The sequence below is a fragment of the Budorcas taxicolor genome, chromosome 3 (genome assembly GCF_023091745.1).
Source record: "Budorcas taxicolor isolate Tak-1 chromosome 3, Takin1.1, whole genome shotgun sequence".
Classification (NCBI taxonomy): Eukaryota; Metazoa; Chordata; class Mammalia; order Artiodactyla; family Bovidae; genus Budorcas; species Budorcas taxicolor.
In genome coordinates, this window is record NC_068912.1 from 21,837,986 (window position 1) to 21,853,945 (window position 15,960).

Below are 15,960 nucleotides of genomic sequence, written 5' to 3' on the forward strand. Positions count from 1 at the left end.
ACTCTTTCCGCTGTTGCCTCTCACGTTTATTCCTTTTCCACTTTTTACCAGATCCTCCCCCTTCCCTTTTCTCATTAAAGCAAAATAGCGGATTGCTGAGAATTGTCCTTATTCGCTCGTCCCTAGGAAAGGAAGCAAGAAAACGCGGAGAGAAAGAGAGGGTTGGAAGGTAACTGGGATGGAGAGGGGGATTTTGCTCTTCAGGGGTTTCCAGTATTCTTCTGAAAGTGAAAACAGCAGTGTGCTAATGACTTGCAGACTGCCTGCGCTCCCTATCACTATAGAAGGAAATGGCTTTAGGAAGAAGGCAGAACATATTGTTTCAACTTGGATATTTTGATTGTCATGCTGCCAGTGTCTTTAGCACCACCTGCCTTACTCACCCTTCCTCCTCTGGTTCTCTCTCTCTTCGCTTAATAAAAAAGATCTAGGACAGAATGCTGGGGACTGCATCATCTAATGTAAAATTGGTTTTCACTACTCTCTGCCAGATTTTGTTAGTCCCTAGAGAGGTAGGGCTATGGCTGTGAAAAAAAGTGCTTCTGCAGCAAGCTCGCCAGCTAAGCACCCAAACCACACAGGCTTTTTTGGCTTGGGCTATATCTACCACAGGGAGACCCACCAGGATGAATGTTAATCCTGCCTTTGGCCAGTCATCTTTAGCTAGTTATGATTGTTTTTCTCCTTAGAAGTATCTGTGTTCAGCCTTAAGTCAGGGTGCCTAACAACTTCCCTCAGTGTTTACAGCGTCTCTGATAAAATCTGTAAGAAAGCCTACTAAAGTGTGTCTGTATATCTTATTTCTTAGAAACACCAATGGAGGCCAGGGAAAAAGTGCCTAAAGGTATATAGCCTTTTTGCCTAAAGGTTGTGCTTTTTCAGGCTCTTACAGCATTTTCTTTCTTCACTATTTGCCCCACCCCCAATTTTGTAGTCATAGTTTCATCTACATGCTATTCTAGTTTTGTTTGCTGCTTTTTGGCTGTGTTTACTTTTTGCCATGGACAGAGGAGCCTGGTGGGCTGCAGTCCATGGGGTCGCTGAGAGTTGGACACGACTCAGTGACTTCGCTTTCACTTTTCACTTTCACGCATTGGAGAACGAAATGGCAACCCACTCTAGTGTTCTTGCCTGGAGAATCCCAGGGACGGCGGAGCCTGGTGGGCTGCCATCTGTGGGGTCGCATAGAGTGGGACACGACTGAAGCGACTTAGCAGCAGCAGCAACTTTTTGCCATACTGCTCCTTACTGCTGATCTCGATCTATCTATCTCAACTTCGTGTGTTTTTGATTTGGATCCTCTCAGATAAGAAGACAAATTTCTTTTAGAAAGGAGATACTAAGAAATGAGGGGGAAATCGTGAAGGGAATTTTATTTTTTATTTTTTCCTGGAGAAAGAAGTTTAATAACATGTATACCCCCTATGTACAGGGGAGATGCCAGGGAAAACTGAATCTCTCCCTGAAATGACTTTTAAGCCATCCCTAGAAACAGAAGACTTTGGGGAAGAGGGGAAACCAGTTTTGGCAGATTATCATGCAAAACACGGTAAACAAGGGTGATTGTTTGCAGATTTAAGTCAGGACTTCTGCGTTGATAAGAATTGAGATTTCATTGTCCTTCTATTTCTGGTGCAAAGAGGGACAAACCCTTACAGATGGAGATTTCTCTGTTGTAAGTGTTCTTCACAAAAGGGCAATGGCTACTCAGGTTTTTTGAGATTTTAGAATGAAAATACTATTCAGTGGTATTGTTAGGTTTCAAAAAAGTCTTCATTCTAGAAGTGAATAATGATTTAGGAATTTTCTTTTTTTATTAAAAATGATTCCCTGTTTACAGTGAAAATGGTTTTAGTAAAATTTAGTGAATACTAAACTTGGATTTTATTTTTAAATTAATTAAATTTTTTGGAGAAGGAAAGAGTGGCTTTATTACTTTACCAGGCAAAGGGGGATAGTAGGCTAGTGCCTCAAGAACTGTGCCTTCCTCCCTGGTGAGTTGCTGTTCAGTCACTAAATCCTGTCGACTGCGACCCTGTGGACTGCAGCACTCCAGGCTTCCCTGTCCTTCACCATTTCCCGGAGTTTGCTCAAATTCAGGTCCATTGAGTCAGTGATGCCATCCTACCATCTCCTGCTCTGTTGCCCCCTTCTCGTCTTGCCCTCAGTTTTTCCTAGCATCAGTGTCTTTTCCAGTGAGTTGGCTGTTTTCATCAGGTGACCAAAGTATTGGAGTGTCAGTTTCAGCATCAGTCCTTCCAAGGATATTCAGCGTTGATTTCCTTTAGGATTGACTGGTTTGATCTTGCTGTCCAGGGGATTCTAAAGAGTCTTCTCTAGCCCCACAGTTTGAAAGCATCAGTTTTTCCTCTCTTAGCCTTCTTTATGGTCCAACTCTCACATCCGTACATGACTACTGGAAAAACCGTAGCTTTAATCATAGGGACCTTTGTCGGCAAAGTGATTTCTCTGCTTTTTAATACGCTATGTTTTTCTTCCGTATTAAAGACAGAATCTTTCTTGTGTCACAGCTTTTCTTCTAAGGAGCAACCGTCTTTTAATTTCATGGCTGAAGTCACCATCTGTAGTGATTTTGGAGCCCAAGAAAATAAAGTCTGTCACTGTTTCCATTTTTTCCCCATCAATTTGCCATGAAATGATGGGACTGGATGCCTTGATCTTCGTTTTTTGAATGTTGAGTTTCAAGTCAGCTTTTTCCCTGGTGAGTAGGGAGAGGTTATGTAGTTGCTGCTGCTGCTCCTAAGTCGCTTCAGTCATATCCAACTCCATAGACATATGTGTAACACCATAGACGGCAGCCCACCAGGCTCCTCCGTCCCTGGGATTCTCCAGGCAAGAACACTGGAGTGGGTTGCCATTTCCTTCTCCAGTGCATGAAAGTGAAAAGTTAAAGTGAAGTCGCTCAGTCATGTCCAACTCTTCACGACCGCATGGACTGCAGCCTACCAGGCTCCTCCATCCATGGGATTTTCCAGGCAAGGGTACTGGAGTGGGGTGCCATTGCCTTCTCCATTATATAGTTAGGCAGGGGTATATGATAAGGATCAAGGCAGTAACAGTCTTGCATTCTTCTGCAAGGTTTCAAGAGGGTAGGTTTGTGTGCAGGGTCTTCGGTGGTAAGTGTTCAGGTTTCCTAATCTTGATGAGCCTCTCTGGTTCCTTAATCTTGCCTCAAATGGTTCATTGGCTGCTCTTCCTTTGATTAGCAATTGTTTTGCTGTGTGAAACTCAGAGAAGGTCATGGAGGCTGAAGTCTTGCCTATAAGAAATTGGGCACAAAACGGCCTCCATGTGCAGGAGCCCCAGAGGACCCTGCTTGGCATCAAGCTGAAAGTGAACAGAGAAGGGTCCAGAGGCCTATGAACAAGTGCATCCAGGAAGCCACTGAGCTTAAGAGGAAAGGAGAGGCAGATCACGTAGGCTGGGGTCTGAGTCAGGGAAGGTTTCTTGGAGGCATTCCAGCCTAGAAGAATCAAGACAAGTGGACAAAGATGGGTCAGCATATTCCAAGTGGCCATCATGGTTGGCACTTAGGCAAAAGCAGAGCGATTCGTGTGCTCTATCCTTCTTCATTCAGGTCCGCTTCCTCTTGCCACTTTTCCTCTGATTGGCATTGGGTGAGTTGAGCCTTACAGCTGTCTTCTTTGCCGCCCCAGATGAGTTAGGGAGGGAGAGGGTGAGTCCTCCTCTAAACTTGGATTTTAAAATAAAGGATTTTGATTATATGGTCTGAAGCCCTAGTATTTCAAGTTTATATTAAATATCATTGGGTAAATTGGTATTGTATTTTTTTGATCATCAGGTGATAGAGGAAATACTTAAGTAACCTAAAGTTATTTTCAAAATACAGCAGAAGCTTCTGCCTCGCCTGTCTATCCATTGAGATACACTGTGAAGCCAAGACTGATGGAGTTAAGCATGCAATGCTTGAGAGATGCCCCTGAGGGAAGACTGGGTGGTGCCACAGAGGACTATGTCATGCAGCTATACTCCATACTACCCTCTCCCGTTTTTAAATCAAGGTCAGGGAATATTACCTTATGAGATTAAATTCTGTAGAGTCATTGAACAGGTGAGATAAATCTTGCAGAGTAAACAACTTTTAGTATTGATGAAACTAGGGTGGTTCCTAAGTGTTTTATGGAGATCAGAGTATCCAGACCCAGAGAGACCCATCTCATGAAGGTCTGCAAGTGTGTTACTCAACTTCTGAGGCTTTGCCTGAAGAAAGTAGCCAACTTCTCTCCCTCTTCCGTCTCCTTATTATATCACCTTTGGACTAATCAAATGCCATCCTTATCAGTAAGTAATATTACCTAGTTTGTTTACCAGGTACTTGACAGATCATTGTTTTTGTGCTATACTTGTAATGACTACTACAGGAAGACTTTCTAACCACCCCATAAGAGAAGCTAAAAAGTAGACTTCTTAAAGACTCTGTGATTCTTAAAACTCTTAAGTTCCCTGTCCTTGCTCTTTATCTTTTTAAAATTTACTTATTTATTTTTGGTTGCAGTGGTCTTTGTTGCTGTGTGTGGGCATTCTTTAGTTGTGGTGAGCAGGGCCTACTCTTCGTTGGGGTGCATGGGCTTCTCATTGTGGTGGCTTGTTGCCGAGCACAGGCTCTAGGCATATGGGCCTGGTATTTGTGGCCCAGGGGCTCAGTAGTTGGGCGAATGGACTTTTGTTGCTCTGTGACATGGAATCTTCTTGGACCAGGGATCCAACCCGTGTCCCCTGCCTTGACAGGCGAATTCCTATCCACTGTACCACCAGGGAAGTCTGACCTAGAGTTTTAAAAGTGCATGGTTCTTAGGAAGATCCTAGAATGGTGTCTTAAGTAGTAGTAGTAGTTTTGTTGAACTGGAGGAAGGAATTAGTGATTTGAGCTGGATAGGTTTTAATTATTTACATTTCTTAAATTCTGCTATTGGTGACTTACCATCTAAAAAGTCTGCTTGATTATCTAGCATCTTTCTGTGCTTTATAGCAGTTGCTTATTAAATGTCTCTTGAAATATTCTGAGTTGAATTGTTGTTTAGCTGGTAAGTTGTGTCTGACTCTTTTGCGACCCCACAGACTGTAGCCTGCCAGGCTCCTCTGTCCGTGGGATTTCCCAGGCAAGAATACTGACGTGGGTTGCCATTTCCTTCTTGAGGGGATCTTCCCGACCCAGGGATCGAACCTGCATCTTCTGCTTTGGCAGGCAGATTCTTTACTGCTAAACCACTAAGCTGAGCCATCAGGAAGCAAGCCCTTGAGTTGAATACCCAGTAGTTTTTTTTTTTTTTAAAGTAGTGGTGTTAATGGTATGAGATCTTTATCTAAAAGGCTTTGGTGGAACAAAATGCAAGCGCTGCCATGTGAAGTTTGAACATAACAATGTCAGTAATTATATTCCCTGCAGGGAGCTAGAAGAAAGACATGTGTGTTCTTATGGGTAGAAGGCTAGTTCTAGTCATGAAATTCTGCTGATAAATTGACTTTTATGTATATCTTGGGGAAATCTTGGGATTTTTTTTTTTCAGTATGAGGAAGAACAAAACCTTAAACTCACCACAGGTGAAATTCCTTATATTTTTAAGGGGAAGTAGCACTTTTTGGTTGCTAATACTTTTTGTTTCTTTATGTTTACTTGGCTTTTTATGACCTTTGCTTTTATTAAGGGAGAGGATGCTGAGGTCTCTCAGACTGCCATCATATCAGAAGAGGAAAAACCATGTGGATTGTTTCTTATTCTCTCTAGTCAAATTAGAAGGGTCTGAGAATAAGAACCCTGTGAATGCTGACTTCTTTTCATCTCTCCACACCTTAATTGATTAATAAAGGATATAATGTAGAGCAGTGGTTCTCAACTGGGGGCAGTTTTGCTTTTTAGGAGGAAATTTGGCAATGTCCGTAGATCTTTTCTACAGCAGGATTGTTGTCACAACTGCGGGAAAGGGAGGGTTGTTGCTAGCATCTAGTGGATAGAGGCTAGGGATGCTGCTAAACCTGCTTCAGTGAACAGGGCAACCCCCACAGCAAAAAGTTATTGGGCCCAAAATGTTAAGAGCACTGTGATTCAGGAACCCAGGTGTAGAAGGATAAAAGGATAGTCATTGTCTTGTGTCACTGGTGCTGAAGGTTTTGTCCTGGGGTAGCTTTGATTTCTAATTTTGGAATCCTATTGAGAATTTTCAGTGAGATAAAATTGAGATAATTTTAACCAAAGCCCTGATGGGAGGGATTGCTTAGAAGGTAGTTAAGTGGCATTCTATTATAGCAGTATCTCTTGGGGTCACTTTCTCTCCTTGTGGTTACTGAGACCAGAGGAATTGGATCATGCCTCTCAAGTTACACACTGTGGGGCAACTTCTAAAAGTATCCAGATTTTTTTGTCAGTTGGAAATTAATTGAAGTAGTAACACAACATGTAACTTAGTAAGACATCTGGAAATTCCAGTTTGAAGACAAAGTAGAAAGCAGACACCAAGTCTAACTTTTAGTTTTTCTGTAGCTCATCTTTTTGCATTAATTAAGCACTACTTTCTCTGTTTCTTTTAATGTTCTTGAAAGTTTTCATGAGCTTAGGAGATTTTGTGCTTAAAATTTTAGTTTCCCCAAATTCTTGGTCGAGTTGGTGAATTGAAGTTATCAAGCCTTGTTCTAATACTGTTTGTTCATAGGATTGAAGTTGAGTCATCTGACCCTCTCAGTTTGTCTTGGTGTATCCCACTGTAAAATAATACTGAGGTGTGCCTATTGAAAGCTTGAGTGGGCATTCAGAGAAATGGAGCTATGTAATCTCTGATTGAAAGGTTGTGTAGGAATGAGCAGTCCTTATTTGTAGAGAAATAAGGCCTTTACCATAGTAGAAACATTTTAGGTAGTTCTTATAGTTTCACATAAAGAAGTTTAGGTTAGATTCTGAAAGATTTTTTTGAAATCTTTTTTTTTTTTTAATTTCAGTTTGTTATTTCAGAGTTCCTTAGAGGTATACAGATGCATGTATAATAAATAGAAGTGACTGGTGATTTTAAACAGGCACACTTTTCTTGTATGTTAAATAGATTGCCCAGCCTCTTTCCCCAAAACAGTTAGTTTTGTTTTCCTTGAAAATCTGTTAAGGTAGGAATCTCTTTACTTGATGAGTTCAACAGGTATCACAGGAAGTAGGCAAGGTATCCTGTATTCACCTACTTGCCACTCACTTTGATGCTGTGCAGATCTGAACCTAAACTACTGTTATTTGATTGCTGATATAGTGTGAAAACTATAATTGTACACTTACTTTTTGTTTAATAACATGTAAAAGGTAAAATCAGCAAAGTAGCTTTTACTGCTGTTTTTAATTTGCATATTTATGATTAAAACATGTTTGGAAGTAATATTCACAAATAAGAATAATGAAAGTGTTTAATTCCCTAAATTTTTCAACCTTATTTTGCTGATCACTAAAACTATTGGCTTATTATTATTTTGTGCCAAATGTAGGTGCTAATTCAGTTAGGGAGACTTGTTTTAATAATATACTAGCATTTTGTTTCTTTTTTATTTGTTTTTGAAATGGAAAATTTTATTTGGGCCAAACTGAGGATTTCAACCCTGGAATAGCCTATTAGAAAGCTTTGAGAACTCTTCCTTACTAGCATTCTGTTTTAGCATACAAATCTGTATTCGATGAGCAGATTCAGAGTTCCCAAGCTTTTTAATAAAGTTAGCAGTGTAACATTGGTCTTTCTCATCTTGCAACACTAATGCTATAAAAGGATTCCAGAAATCTGTTAATGAGTGTGAATTAGCTCTGAACTTAAGTATTAAGTGATTGTCCCCCTGGCTGTTATTCAGGAAGAAAACCAGTTTACAAAAACAAAAATCCACCATCAGGCCACAGTTTTTTAGTGTTATCAAAGATACCTATACAATTTAAATATTTGGAGAGCTGTGATTGAGTTCCAGGCCATTAGAACTGCCTTTATTTATGGTCTTATTCCCTAAGAATAGTAACATTCACAACCTTCATCATTTTGTTTCTTCATTCCAGACCTGAAAGGTTGACATTATCAGGGATTCCAAACAGGGATGTATAATTAACCAACTTTCTTTGGTTCATCGTGTAACAAGGCAGAAAATCAGGTCAGGAGACAAAGTGTTACTTGATATAATTTGATCAGATGGATGGACAAGAAGCCAGATTTTCTAAGGAAAAAAAAAAATTGACTAAACTACAAGAGTTATCAGAGATAAAGTTAACACAGTATAGCCAGAAAGGGTTTAGTTATAGTGTTCTTTGCTTGCTTACAGTAAAGGCAGCAAGAAGGGGGACAACTCAGTGGCATAGATATAAAATGGTAAATGATCCTAAAAGTTTGCCCTTAGTTCTGTTATGTACCATCATAGTCTGAGGGAGAAGTTTATCTTCTTACATTCAGTTTAGGCTGATAGACTCGTCTTACTTAAACTGACAACCTTCATTCATTCAGCAATTATATTCTAAGCCCTACATTCTAAGCATTGTGCAGAAAGAAAAGCATACTTGGTGGGGAAAGAAAAATAACCTGGGATTAAAAGTCACTGAAATCATGTACAAAGTTTATGTTCTAATAATAAACTTCCACTTAGGGAAGTAAAGACATATAAAACAAACTTCTGTGAATATCCTGATTTTAAGTATGGTTGTTCAGTCGCTAGGTTGTGTTCTCTTTCACAGCCCTGTGGACTGTAGCCAGCAAGGCTTCTCTGTCCGTGGGATTTCTGAGGCAGGAACACTGGCGTGGTTGCCATTTCCTTCTTGAGGGGATCTTCCCGACCCAGGGAAAAAACTGGCATCTCCTGCTTGACAGGTGGATTCTTTACCACTGAGCCACCTGGGAAGCCCCCAAATCTTCAGTATTAACTCAATATAAGAGTTGAATGAATGAGACTTCTTGTTTTCCTGAAGGAGAGTTAGAAGAGACAAGTAAATGAAGACAACATCTGTGTTCCAGTTTTACAGATGGAGAAACAGGTCTTCCCAAAGACCATGAACTGGTGGAACTGGGAATAGAACCCAGAAGTTCTGTTACTGACCTGGGTCTCTGGACTCATTAATCAATAGAAATTGATAAGAGGCCAGATGAGAAGTTCAGGCAAGGCTTTATTGGAACTTGTGCTTCAAATAAGAAACAGATAACCCTGCTCGTTTTCTGAGGTGAGATGAGCTAGTGGTTCCTTAAATGAGGTAAGGGTACGGGTGAATGGGTGGATTGGGCAGGGAGCATAGTTTAGGTGGCCTCCCCACCTCAGGTGCTGCTGTGTGCAGGAACCATGTGCTTTTGTTCCCAACACCGCCTACATCTCCGAAAAGTCAGTCAGTGTGTGGCCTTTCTGTATCTTACTGTTCATAACTGCCCCAACTGTGCGTTTATGGAATTACTTTTCACTTCAGTTCAGTCGCTTAGTTGTGTCTGACTCTTTGCAACCCCATGGACTGCAGCACGCCAGGCCTTCCTGTCCATCACCAACTCCCAGAACTTGCTCAAACTCCTGTCCATCGAGTTGGTGATGCCATCCAACCATCTCATCCTCTGTCCTCTCCTTCTCCTCCTGCCTTCAGTCTTTCCCAGCATCATGCTCTTTTCCAAAGAGTCAGTTCTTCGCATTAGGTGGCCAAAGTAGTGGAGCTTCAGTTTCAGCACCAGTCCTTCCAGTGAATATTCCGGACCATTTTCCTTTAGGATGGACTGGTTGGATCTCCTTTCAGTCTAAGGGACTCTCAAGAGTCTTTGCCAACTCCACAGTTCAGAAGCATCAATTCTTCAGTGCTCAGCTTTCTTTATAGTCCAACTCTCATATCCATACACGACTGTTGGAAAAACCATAGCTTTGATGACACAGACCTTTGTCAGCAAAGTAATGTCTCTGCTTTTTATTTTATATTTTTTCTTTCAATGCCATTCTCCCAAATCATCCCACCCTGTCTCTGCTTTTTAATATGCTGTCTAGGTTTGTCATAACTTCTCTTCCAAGGAGCAAGCGTCTTTTAATTTCATGGCTGCAGTCACCATCTGCAGTGATTTTGGAGCCTAAGAAAATAAAGTCTCTCACTGTTTCCATTGTTTCCCCATCTATTTGCCATGAAGTGATGGGACTGGATGCCATGATGATAGTTTTTTGAATGTTAACTTTTAAGCCAGCTTTTTCACTCTTCTCTTTCACTTTCATCAAGAAGCTCTTCAGTTCCTCTTTACTTTCTGCCATAAGAGTGGTGTCATCTGCATATCTGAGGTTATTGATATTTCTCCTGGCAATCTTGATTCCAGCTTGTGCTTCATCTAGGTCGCTATTTCACATGATGATTTCTGCATATAAGTTAAATAAGCAGGGTGACAATATACAGCCTTGACATACTCCTTTCCCAGTTTGGAACCAGTCTCTTGTTCCCTGTCCAGTTCTAACTGTTGCTTCTTGACCTGCATAAAGATTTCTCAGGAGACAGGTAAGGTGGTCTGGTATTCCCATCTTTTGAAAAATTTTCCACAGTTTGTTGTGATCCACACAAAGGCTTTGATGTAATCAGTAAAGCAGATGTTTTTCTGAAACTCTTGCTTTTAGTTCCTTAGTTTGTCCAGGTGCAAGCACTCCAGTAAAGGGTCACAAGTCCCAGCCTATTTCAGATCTATTAACTTTGTTTTGGGGTTCCCTTGATGCAAAAACAAGACCAGGAGCTGACTGTGGCTCAGATCATGAACTCCTTATTGCCAAATGCAGACTTAAATTGAAGAAAGTAGGGAAAACCACTAGACCATTCAGGTATGACTTAAATGAAATCCCTTATGATTATATAGTGGAAGTGAGAAATAGATTTAAGGGACTAGATCTGATAGATAGAGTGCCTGATGAACTATGGATGGAGGTTCATGACATTGTATAGGAGACAGGGATCAAGACCATCCCCATGGAAAAGAAATGCAAAAAAAGCAAAATGGCCATCTGAGGAGGCCTTACAAATAGCTGTGAACAGAGAAGTGAAAAGCAAAGGAGAAAAGGAAAGATATTAGCATCTGAATGCAGAGTTCCAGAGAATAGCATGGAGAGATAAGAAAGCCTTCCTCAGCAATGAATGCAAAGAAATAGAGGAAAACAACAGAATGGGAAAGACTAGAGATCTCTTCAAGAAAATTAGATATACCAAGGGTACATTTCATGCAAAGATGGGCTCGATAAAGGACAGAAATGGTGTGGACCTAACAGAAGCAGAAGATATTAAGAGGTGGCGAGAATACACAGAAGAACTGTACAAAAAAGATCTTCACGACCCAGATAGTCAGGATGGTGTGATCACTCACCTAGAGCCAGACATCCTGGAATGTGAAGTCAAGTGGGCCTTAGAAAGCATCACTACGAACAAAGCTAGTGGAGGTGATGGAATTCCAGTTGAGCTATTTCAAATCCTGAAAGATGATGCTGTGAAAGTGCTGCACTCAATATGCCAGCAAATGTGGAAAACTCAGCAGTGGCCACAGGACTGGAAAAGGTCAGTTTTCATTCCAATCACAAAGAAAGGCAATGCCAAAGAATGCTCAAACTGCTGCACAATTGCACTCATCTCATACGCTAGTAAAGTAATGCTCAAAATACTTCAAGCCAGGCTTCAGCAATACGTGAACCATGGACTTCCAGATGTTCAAGGTGGTTTTAGAAAAGGCAGAGGAACCAGAGATCAAATTGCCAACATGTGCTGGATCATGGAAAAAGCGAGAGAGTTCCAGAACAACATCTCTTTCTGCTTTATTGACTATGCCAAAGCCTTTGACTTGTGGATCACAATAAACTGTGGAAAATTCTGAAAGAAATGGGAATACCAGACCACCTGACCTGCCTCTTGAGAAACCTGTATGCAGATCAGGAAGCAACAGTTAGAAGTGGACATGGAACAACAGACTGGTTCCAAATAGGAGAAGGAGTACATCAAGGCTGTATACTGTCACCCTGCTTGTTTAACTTCTATGCAGAGTACATCATGAGAAACGCTGGGCTGGAAGAAGCACAAGCTGGAATCAAGATTGCTGGGAGAAATATCAATACCCTCAGATATGCAGATGACACCACCCTTATGGCAGAAAGTGAAGAGAAACTAAAAAGCCTCTTGATGAAAGTGAAAGAGGAGAGTGAAAAAGTTGGCTTAAAGCTCAACACTCAGAAAATGAAGATCATGGCCTCCGGTCCCATCACTTCATGGCAAATAGATCAGGAAACAGTGTCAGACTTTATTTTTTTGGACTCTAAAATCACTGCAGATGGTGATTGCAGCCATGAAATTAAAAGACACTTGCCCCTTGGAAGAAAAGCTGTGAGCAAGCTATTCAAAAGCAGAAACATTACTTTGCCGACTAAGGTCTGTCTAGTCAAGGCCATGGTTTTTCCAGTGGTCATGTATGGATGGGAGAGTTGGACTGTGAAGAAGGCTGAGCACCGAAGAATTGATGCTTTTGAACTGTGGTGTTGGAGAAGACTCTTGAGAGTCCCTTGGACTGCAAGGAGATCCAACCAGTCCATCCTAAAGGAGATAGTCCTAGGTGTTCATTGGAAGGACTGATGCTGAAGCTGAAACTCCAATACTTTGGCCACCTCATGGGAAGAGTTGACTCATTGGAAAAGACCCTGATGCTGGGAGGGATTGGGGGCAGGAGGAGAAGGGAACGACAGAGGATGAGATGGCTGGATGGCATCACCGACTCGATGGACATGAGTTTGGGGAAACTCCGGGAGTTGGTGATGGACAGGGAGGCCTGGCGTGCTGCGATTCATGGGGTTGCAAAGAGTCGGACACAACTGAACGACTGAACTGAACTGATGCTTTAAAAAGGCAGAAAGTGTAACCTGGAATGTAAAAGAATAATCATAGGAGATTATAGAAAACTTAAGGGCTTCCCTGGTAGTTCAGCTGGTAAAGAATCTGCCTGCTGTTCAGGAGACCCCATTTTGATTCCTGGGTTGGGGAAGATCCACTGGGGAAGAGATAGGCTACCCACTCCAGTATTCTTGGGCTTTCCTGGTGCCTCAGATGGTAAAGAATCTGCCTGCAATGAGGGAGACCTGGGTTTGATCCCTGGGTTGGGAAGATCCCATGTAGAAGGGAATGGCTATTGACTCCAGTTGTGGCCTGAAGAATTCCATGGACTATATAGTACATGGGGTTGCAGAGTCAGACACTACTGAGCGACTTTTACTTTCTCTACGAGAAAAGCTGTGTGGTTGATGTTAGAGAGGTAAGTTGACATGAAATTCATGGTGTGGTGGGTTCTAGCCTAAGAAGGAACTATGGTGTGTTTCAAACAGTTTGTGTTCCTAATCCTTCTAATTATGAGTTTCTCAATAATTTGCCTTGTGATACTCTAGAGAATATAACGGAGAAGGTGATGGCACCCCGCTCCAGTACTTTTGCCTGGAAAATCCCATGGACAGAGGAGCCTGGTAGGGTGCAGTCCATGTGGTTGCGAAGAGTCCGATACGACTGAGCAACTTCACTTTCACTTTTCACTTTCATGCATTGGAGAAGGAAATGGCAACCCACTCCAGTGTTCTTGCCTGGAGAATCCCAGGGGTAGGGGAGCCTGGTGGGCTGCCATCTATGGGGTCGCACAGAGTTGGACATGACTGAAGCTACTTAGCAGCAGCAGCAGCAGAGAATATGAAGAATAGAACATGACTGACTTAATATTGTGATCTTAGATTTGGATTCTGTCAAATGACATGGAAAATAGGCTTTTCTTTTAGCTAAAATAAAAAACAGACTTTGTGAACACATAGAACAACAAAGCTGTGGAATTAGAAAGTAAATAGTAAGTTTTTATATTATATTTCATATTATGAATAAACATTGGATATAAATTTGTATAAAGTTAAAGGGTATATAAATTTCACAGTATGGGATTTAATATAAATAAGTCTTGGCTTGTAGGTTATTGTTTTACCGAGACCTCACATTTTGTGCTGTTAGCCCATGAAATATAAGAAGGAAAATAAAATTATCCATTAAAACCATCCTTTCCTCCTAAAAACCACAGACACAAAAAGAAAAACCCCAAAAGTCCTTTTCACTTACATTCTGAGTGCTTTGTGTCTTCTAGGACTATTCTTCTCAGTGAGTAAACCTCAGGGCTAAGCTGCACTTAGGGAGTTGTTCCTGATTCAGACTATTAATGGTGAAAAATACTTCTCTTTGTGGATATTTTTAGATGAAACAGGCAGTGGATCATCCAAAGTAGTTCATTCAAGTGTACCTGCTACTGAGTGTCTTCTCTGGAGTTTCATGTAGTAAATGTTCAGGCCCTGGAGGAAAGCAGTTAAGTTTGGAGACATGCATAGTGCCAGACCTATAGTGAGCCTTTAATTCACTTTCATCCTTGCTTTTGCCCTCCCCTCCAAAACCTATTATGCTTAAAATTTAAAACTCTGTAATCTGGATATATCAGGATGATATACTAAGACCAAGGCTTGGGTGTGGGAGGAGTGTAGAGTCAGAGACTATGTTTGGTTCTTGTTTGATCTTCTTACAAATTCTCCTTAATTCATGGATGTTCCCCCAAAGGGAACTTAACATTACCTCTGAAAAAAAATTAGGAAAAATTAAAATGCCAAGTTAGCCATCTTAAGAAATGACCCAAGAGATAAATACTTAAAATCTAGTCTGGTTGTAATCTCAGTGTAGGGCAGGACTAAATTGTGATTGTAAGTAAGAAAATACAGCCAAGTTATTGTGTATTATATTCTAACAGGAGAAAGAACGTATCTATTAGAAGAAGGTGTGGAAATTGTAGATCATGAGTGAAAGAATAGAAAAAAGAGTCAGAGGCGAACATATGCTGTTTTCTTCCTGCCCAGAGGGAGAAGAAACACAGATCATTGATTTTGAGAATCTGGCTTATGCTGATTGTGGAAATGGATATATTAGGCTATCTTAGCCTGATGACACAGGTGATTATAATATGGAATAACTACAATAGCTATATTATTTGTCTAATGTGGCAATCATTGAATTAGGTAATTTGCAAACAGCGTAATGTTTATAATAATACAACTAATAAATAGAGATTTGAGTGTAGAATTCAGGTCTGTGATTCCTCTACTCATGTGTCTTTCCTCTCAGGTAGAATTATTTATTGAGGAAGACTGTGCTGAATAGTAAAAGTAAATGAGCCACTCAGTAACTCTTTTTGTTGAAATTAAATTGACATTCTGGTTTTTATATACATGGCCTCTGAATTTGGTTTTATGTGAATCTTCCTCTTAAGAGACAGGTCTTCTCTGAGTGCTAGATTAAATTTCTGATCTTGTAAGATAGAAGGTTTCAGACCCTGGATTGTATGTTCATCAGGGTAATGCTCTCCTGTTAAGGGAAGGAGGGGTCTGGAAGGTTGCTGAATCTCCCAAGTCTGATTTGGCCTTGACATAAACTTTTCCATTCAATCATCAGCAAAATATAGTTCCTATTCCTTTCTTTAAAAGGGTAATTATTGTCAATCAGTGAGGTGTAATGAAAAGAATATGGGGTTTTGAATTCAAAAAAGACCAGTATTCAAAACTCTCATCCCTTGGTCAATATTCTGGTTTTCTGTTACTGCCTAAAAAGTCACCCCAAACTTTAGTGACTTGAAACAGTTATTATATTATCTTTCATGTTCTTATGGATTTATAGAGTTCAGCTGGTCAGTTTTCACTTGAGATCTTTCATCTGTTTGTAGTCCACAAAACTGGAGGGAGCCGTCTGAAGGCACTACTGGGATGGACCTCCAAGGTAGTTTTTCCCTCTTACAATCCAGTCCTTCGGTGATGTCTCAGTGCTCATCTGTGTGACCTCTCTGTCCAGCAGAGTTGTTTAATCGCTAATTCATGTCTGACTCTTTGTGACCCCATTGACTGCAGCATGTCGGGCTTCCCTGTCCTTCACTATCTCTTGGAGTTTGGTAAACTCAT

General features: G+C 40.9%; 1 protein-coding gene across 2 annotated transcripts in view; it reads left to right on the plus strand.

Moving 5' to 3' along the window:
* RNF115 (ring finger protein 115) overlaps positions 1-15,960 on the plus strand; it is a 72,455-nt gene that overhangs the window by 577 nt on the left and 55,918 nt on the right. The gene's annotated exons all lie outside the window — the stretch shown is intronic.